At 36.7% G+C, this 8,007-nt stretch overlaps 1 long non-coding RNA gene across 1 annotated transcript; it reads right to left on the reverse strand.

Annotated features, from left to right (window-relative positions):
- Positions 1-4,991: 4,991 nt before the first annotated feature.
- LOC147474864 (uncharacterized) lies at positions 4,992-7,531 on the reverse strand. Its single transcript, XR_015208058.1, has 2 exons — positions 6,892-7,531; positions 4,992-5,460 (listed from the first exon to the last, which is right to left on the reverse strand). It is a non-coding gene; the product is annotated as an uncharacterized LOC147474864 (long non-coding RNA).
- Positions 7,532-8,007: the final 476 nt, after the last annotated feature.

Consider the following 8,007-nt stretch of genomic DNA (forward strand, 5'->3'; position numbering starts at 1 on the left):
TTTGTTCTTATCTTTGTGTCTTCTTTTGTAAGAAATGCTTGCTAGAATCATTTACGTTGTGACTAACTAATTTTAACATGTGATTTTCAATGTCATTACAAGAGGGTTTATTTTCTTCCATACTCATTTATCCATCCAATTACCTTTCTCATTGCCCATTTCTTTACTTCATCCACCATGGCATCTTCATCAAACATGACACCTCAAAAACTCATTCCTGAGCAATCTTTTCAGTCTATGATGGATTCCAATACTTATGGTCATCTCTTCCGTGACTACATCACTAACATTGGGTGGTCTTCCCTAGTTCTTCAACCTGACCAAACTTATTCTTTGAGTTTGGCCGCATACTTTTATGCTAATATGGAGGACACACCAGCATTCAATCATGTGCATGACTTCTACCTAGACGGGTTCACAATCCTAGTTGGTGACACACATCATATTTTTTATGAACAACAACTTGCCCTAACTTTGGATCTTCCATATCACGAACCGGCTGCATCATGGCATTACATCTATCATAATTTTACCGCCCTTTCAAAGGCAAGTGTTTTTCGTGGAAACTTACGGTGATGGTCTTGAGATTAAACGAGAAAGAGCCGGCCATGTGCCATGGTGCGACATCACCATTCCCTTTAGCAAGCATGACCATGAACATGGGGATGCGATGTTGTTTATACTCCCCGAACATCATGGGAGATTGGCATTTTTCTACCGCCAATGAGGTCTTCACAGAGTATTCAAAGCTCTAATCGCTCAAGGTCATACATTATTTAACATCTTAGGTTATGTTATCTCCGCAACCCGAACGAGCTCGCACTTTTAGGATCGCGATATTCTTTTACCTCAGAATCACTTGCGAATCATGAAGACACATTTCCCACGCTTTGTAGCTACTTTTCATGACCGGGTCAAGGTAGATTCTATGTGTCCAAAGAAACAAAATCATTCATTCATTAAGGTTTAGGCAATGGAAACGCCCCACTTCTGTACCTAAGGCATGTTCATTGTTACCCGACGGATGAAAATATTGAAGAAACATTTGAGGAACCGAGACAAAGAATGGGCAGAAAATTTGGCGGTGACTATTATCTTTTTTGGCGCGATGCTAAGGAAATGCATTTCCTTATTGAAGACGCTTAGACCTACACATCCCTACCGGATGGTAAATTTGAGCTTGTCATTGTACATATATCTAGCTAAAAATTTATGTTTCGTGGTGCTATTGTTGTCTTTTATTATTCCGTGTGCTATGTTTCGTGGTGCTATTGAACATTTTATTGTTTCTTTCTCAATAATATATTATGTTATCCAACCTTTCGCTCCAAAGAATATAGCCCTAATTTTGCTCACGGTTCTCAGGTAATTTCTCTCTTTATTTATTGATACTTCGAGGACTAAGCATCATTCAGTTTGGGGGTGCTTTTAACCGGTAGCAAAAATTAGGCAAATTGTAGCCTGTATATAGTTTTTATTTTCTTGTTAATAATTGTACTTAGTGACAAAGTCTGGTTTCCTTTTCAATGATAAAAATTGTCTAGAAATCTCACATTAGTATCCGAATTAGGATTTGTTTTAAGAAACTTAAGATAATACGTATGCAATAGTTTATACATCTTTTCATGAACATTCATGCACTGAGTATTATCGATTGTACATAGCAGTAAGTTTATGAAACCAACGGTTAGTTACTTAAACTATAAATCCTGTGAGAATCTAACCAAAAGCCTTGACATGAGTGATTTGTGTGTGATGACACAGATGAGTAGTTTTTCCGATTAGAGAAAATCACGCATCTACTTACTTGATCACCACCCGAATCCTAGGCGAGAATTTAGGCCTTCTTTGGATCGACATAGCTAAAAATTCTTACCTGTTACAAATTTTACCGTTAGTCACTCCACTGAACCTTTCATCAAACCTTTCACTTTCACCAAAAATTCCTTACCCATCTATTAAACCAAATAAAAGAACCTACCTAAGTGAGGAGTATGAGAAATATGATGAAATGTGGAAAAATAAAGAGAAAGACTTGTTCCAAATAAAAGTCAGTTACTTGCTTCAGGAAAGAAAAATAGAATCATGTTCTTAAGCAATAATAATAAAAAAAAAATCAGTATCCAGAGGCTTAAGAACAAGGTTGGAAAACTCAGTTAGAAGAAGGAAAGAAAACAAGGAATTCTCTAGTATAAATATCTTAAAGACCGTATTCTCTCATACTCGTAAATTTTGATTATCCATTTCTATTTTCTTGTACACTATCACCTAAGCCCCACAATACCTAATAAAGACATCTAGCTCAATTAGGAGTAGGGTGGTGTGATAATAAGTAGTAGACGTGATTGATCGACATCGGCTCCTCTGAATGTTATTGAGATGTGAGGAAACGTGTGCCCACTGCACACTGGAGTTAACAAAACCTGAGTGGTAAAATTTTGAGTGGAATTGTGTTTCGACACATACCTGTGAGAACCCATTTAGGTACGCTATCCAAAGGATCCAGAAACGGCCCTACTAATACATTTCAATGCAAAGTTCACTATATGCATTATCATATGTAGATGTTTTAATTATTGGATGCATATTAACTTGAGTTTCAAAGAAATCAATCCTCGTTCCCTGCTAAGGAGATGTATGGATATCTGAGATTAATTTAGGAAACGAAGTTTTGTCACCGAAGTTGTTGTAGTATAAATGAAGTTTGTGAGTATCTTCTCCTCGAAAACTCTCACGAGGTATAACTCGTCCACTAGGGAATTCCTAGTGGTTTAAGGGCTTGTTGCATATGGTCAATGCAACCGTACTCTGCGAAACGAGAATTAGTTATGACTACACATTTTGGCCACTTATATGTTTGTCTCTTCTTTGCTTGAGGACAAGCAAAGTGTTGTTTGGGGGTAGTGTGATAAGCACCCAAAACTGTAATATGAAACCCCATTGAGACATATAAATTTGGTTAATTATGTGTTTAATAATCATGAAATAAATATATTTTCAACTTTTGCGCGTATTTCAGTAAAACATGAAAATATTGGTTAAACCTGCGTTAAAGCACGGGGAACGACGTATATATGAATTCTTCCAAATCAGCCATGTAAAGCCCAACAAATCCGCACAGAAGCATCAAACTTCCGAAGCTCATACCTCTTGAACCAGGACTCCGAATGCGACAAGTGAGCTACTTAGACAATCGTATGATGAACTCTACGATACGCTGAAGTTGTAAAATTGCCAAAAGACCGGACCCCATCGGATCGCGACGCGGACCCACTATGCAGTTCGCAAGATTTGATGAGTCATCAATCATGGAGCATGTCAAGACAAAAATGCCAAATTATTGGTGTAAAGTTGACGCCTTGCATGTAATTAATTAGATTAGGTATTAATAGTGAAAAAAAGGCAAGGTGTCACTTTGTTTTAATGTGGTGGATAAAAATGAAGTAAATGTGGTTTGGTATTTCACGTGGGAGGAAATGAGATTTCTCTCAAATGGAGAAGAAAACAAAACAAGGGGGGGACAATCCATTTACTCCCTTGACTTCTTTTCCTTTACCATGTATTATTTTAGTTCCTTAGCCTTAGTTTTTATTTAGTTTTTGGTTTTGGAAAAAAAGCTTGTATAGTTTTAATGGAGGAAACTTTGTTTTCTTCTAGTGGAAATAAAATCTAAATGCAAGTGAGTTTTTATAGTTAGTTTTCTCTTTTTGTTCTCTCCCCATTTTTTTTATATTTTACATTAGTCATCTTTTAGCCCAAGGACCATGAGCTAAACCTCCTCTTTGTGGGGAGTTAATAATACTCATGTGAGGGAAAATCTTTGTTATTTGGTTTAGTGAGTTGTTTAAGAAAAACAACTAGACCTACATCTTATCCCAAAATGATAGTTGGTGTAGTGTCTAGTTAGGAATCAAAGTGATGAGCTTAGAGATAAGTCATTGCTTTGGTTTTACATGCAAGCATGTATGAGCTTAGAGATGAGTCATATATGTTAGGGATCAAGTTTTCTTTTATTAGGACTTGTCTAAGAGTTCTAGGAAGATTAGATGTACTTACTAAAATCAAATAACAAAAGTTATCTTCACATGAGGAGAATTAATTCTCCACTTTTGTTTTATTAAAATTTTATCTTGTCTTAGTTGCATGTTTACGTAGCTTAATGTTTTAAATTTTTGTGTAGTAAAGAAACCAAGTATTTAGTATTTATAAAATCATAGCTAAACTTACTCATTAGTTTCCTAAAAGAGTAAAACCAAGTTGTAAGTGGTCCTAGAATTTAGGTTGGTTCGAATCCCTACTCCAAACAATATGAACACGAAGATCGTGAGTAAGAAAAAATATCTTTGAATTCGCACTTTGGCCAAAGAAGAGATTCAAATCTCTAATATAGCAAAAATGTGAATATCAAATTATTCGGAGTACTACTACTAACTATTTTTTAGGCCTTAACTCATCACCCTGTCGTAATTTCAGTTTTACAAATTTCAAATGTTTTATAGGATGAATGTATATACATTTACAACATAAATTCAAAACAACTGAATGCATGTTTTAGGTAATTTTTCCTTACATAACATGTAGAGAATATTGGATAGCGATTAGACCTCAAAAATCATCTGACCATCGTAATTCACGATCGAATTCAGATAGCATGCTCTATTTCGTACATTTGAATCCTTTACCTAGTTATCAAATTCGGAAGATAAATAAAATGTTTTAAAGAAACAAATATCTGAATCAAAGAACCTATTGTTTTGGATGTAGTGTACTGAGACAATGAGGATGATTTAAGAAATGTAACTTTGTAAGTGACGAGCTCACGAACTTGTGTACTCTTCTGGGCTTTTGGCCCGAGCACGGAAGTAACGGAAGCCCAAAGTTGGAGAGAGTGCCATAGTGGCTCTTTTTGGTGGCTTTGATGTATTTCACTTAGCTGTAGTGGTTTTCATGACCTATCTTTGCATTTTCACATGTTTAAACCAAATAAAGTATTATTTTTTTTTTCTCGGTAAAAACATGTCTTATATATCATTAGAATATCAACGGAACAATACTACATGCTAATAGATGGCTAGGTAGTAAGCTCACATCTTGGTTATGGAGAGTCCACTTTGTAAGATCATGAGCTTCTTACATTAGACAATTTACAAATCCAGTTAAACTAACAAAAAGTGAAAGGCTTACACAAGCCAAGTATCATACATCTAATAGGCTCTAGCCTCCAGTTATGAGAGTTCAATCATCTCTAGAGTGTCCTATAAATCCTGAATAACTTGTTTACAGTCACCCTCAAACAAAAAAAAGGTCTATCCCGTACTCCTAACCAATTTTGCAGCAACTTCCAAAGCAACCATCTCTGCTTCCTCTGCACTTCCTGCTTCAAATCTCCTAGTGGTTGCTCCCATTAGTTTGCCTTCCCCATCCCATGCTAAAGTCCCCGCTGCAGCAGCCCTTGTTTCCCTGCAGAACACAACATCAAACCTAATTACAATTGTGTTTAATTCAATTAAGGGGAAATTAGAAGTATATTGCACATATGGAATTAAGTTAATTAGGAGTTTATGTGTTAGCATTTCCAACTCCCTAGTTCTCACTGAAAGCTTGGATGCATCTATTCCACTTAACATAAGCTCTCCTTATAAGACTATCCCAGTTAGGAGCTTTGCTTTCAAACTTGGCCTTGTTCCTCATCTCCCATATCTCTTGCAAGATGATAACTACTAGAACTCCCATTTATGTAATGCCAGGATCATTGGCCTTGCTCCATTCAAGGAACATATCCAACCAGTCCCTGATAGACTTGTCTGCCATCTCCTATACTCTGGCTCCTAAATCAGAAGCAAACCAGATCGATTTTATCCATTCACACTTGAAAAAAATGTGCATGGGGTCTTCTTGTTTCAGCCAACAAAAATGGCAAGTATATTCCCCTTTTATGTTTTTTCTTGCCAAAAGATCTCCTATAGGGAGGATGTTTATGTACATCTTCCAAAGAATTGAAGAAGCTGGTTGCTAGCTGTTATCTGAGTTTTCCAAAGAGTATTTATAGCTTTAGAGTTAAAGGAAGATGTGCCCCCTTGCCATTCCTCTTCTTTTAGAAACTGGTAAGCAGACTTTACAGATATAATGTCATTCCTGGTTTATACCCATCTGACTTTATCATTATCCAAACTGGATGGTCTGATAACAACTTGCTTTTATCAAGTTTGCTATATAAGGTGAGAAAAGATTCTCCATCTTATTATAGTCTCATCCATTACCATCATCTAACATCAAGTCCCTCACTCTAAGATCCTCAAGGTCTGGTCTGTCAGGTCCAATATCTCTTAGGATAATAGGAGCATCTTTAAGGATGATCCGAGGTTGTTTCATCACATTAACCTTTTCCCCCTTCCCAATACTCCATATTATCCCTGGAAGAATATCTCTGGTTGTTTAATGGACTCCTTTCCATAACCAAGAGGCCTTAGGTGGAGGGTCAACTTTTATGTCAAACCAGTACTTTCCATAAACAACCAAGAAAGTTTTTGCCCAAATAAAGGATGTATTAGTGAAAGCTTTCCAAGCCAGCTTATCTAGCATAACCTTATTCATATCACCAGCTTTCCTTAGTCCTAGGCCTCCCAAGGCCTTAGGTTTGCATATGTCATCCCACCCAATGGTGTCACACCCCGAATTTCGACAAAATTCGGAAAAAACATTATTTGTTCCCGACTCTTCGATCTCCGAGGTGTGACGCACTCTTCACTTCCAAAAACCCATAAACAGTTTAAATGTGCGGATAATTAAAAACCAATAAAAATTTTAACTTAAACAAAAGTCATCTTCATTACAAAACAATTTACAAATGAAAATGCAAATAACCTTATCTCAACTGAAAATCTATATCACCTCAAAGGAAAACAAAGCCTATCTTGAAATGCGACGCTAACGCAAACCACACGCAGCAACCAACTTTCTTCAACACTAAACCTGTCAAGACTTATCAACTATGTTCATTTAATGAACACACCCGATAAGCAAACATGCAAATCGGGTCAACATTATAAAAATGCTGGTGTGAGTAGCTCTAAAATACAACATATTCTTATACAAATATATACACAATCCATAAGGCAGTTAGTTCCTCCACCGAGGTGCCTTAACTTTCAACGACTAATACAACATCCTTAAGTACAATAATTTAAACAGGTAGTTCCTCCACTGAGGTGCCTTAACTTCCCACTAATCACACAACAAACTATACGCATAATAAATAAGACATGTAGTTCCTCCATCGAGGCGCCTTAGGTTCTAACTAAACAAATAACCAACATATTACCATAATTATATTATTTAAGGCTTTCTTTGCGTGTCCCTAAAATCACGTCGTATCTATGTCTTACCTAGTTTTCTTGGCTACCACAATCGCTTCCCAACGCCGAACATGTATATCCACATGCCTCCCCTTACATAATGAACCACTCCGTGCGTAACTACCTTGAGCGGGATGCCGCACACCAGGTAACCCTCACACGGAAGCCATTATGTAAGTACTCGCCATTATTCGGCATAAAATATCGCGCGTCTTGTTCTATTTTTCGCGCTTAACGGAATAATCAAGCCACTATTCGGCTCGCGCCGTAAGGGCCATTCAAATTTTACTGAAACGCGGGTAAGGGCCAATCACATTACTTACGCCAAGGCCATTCAGATTCACCAAACGCCAAAAGGGCCAATCAAATTACACACAAACACGGGGCAAATCACATGAGTTGTGGTAGCTAGGTTCTAGGATTTTTAGTTCGTAATTTATTCAAATGTCATACATTTATGACTCATAATAATTCCACTATATCGCGTCGCGTGTCAAATACCTTTATTGCACTAAGCCACAATATTTAGAAATATCTCAATTATATCTCATAACCATTTTCATTCTTTTCACATGCCAATATATTATTGTATATTATTCCCGTCAAATATCCAAAAATACCTACAATCCCACGGATAAAATAATGACATACA

The sequence above is a fragment of the Coptis chinensis genome, chromosome 9 (assembly GCF_015680905.1).
Source record: "Coptis chinensis isolate HL-2020 chromosome 9, ASM1568090v1, whole genome shotgun sequence".
Taxonomy (NCBI): Eukaryota; Viridiplantae; Streptophyta; class Magnoliopsida; order Ranunculales; family Ranunculaceae; genus Coptis; species Coptis chinensis.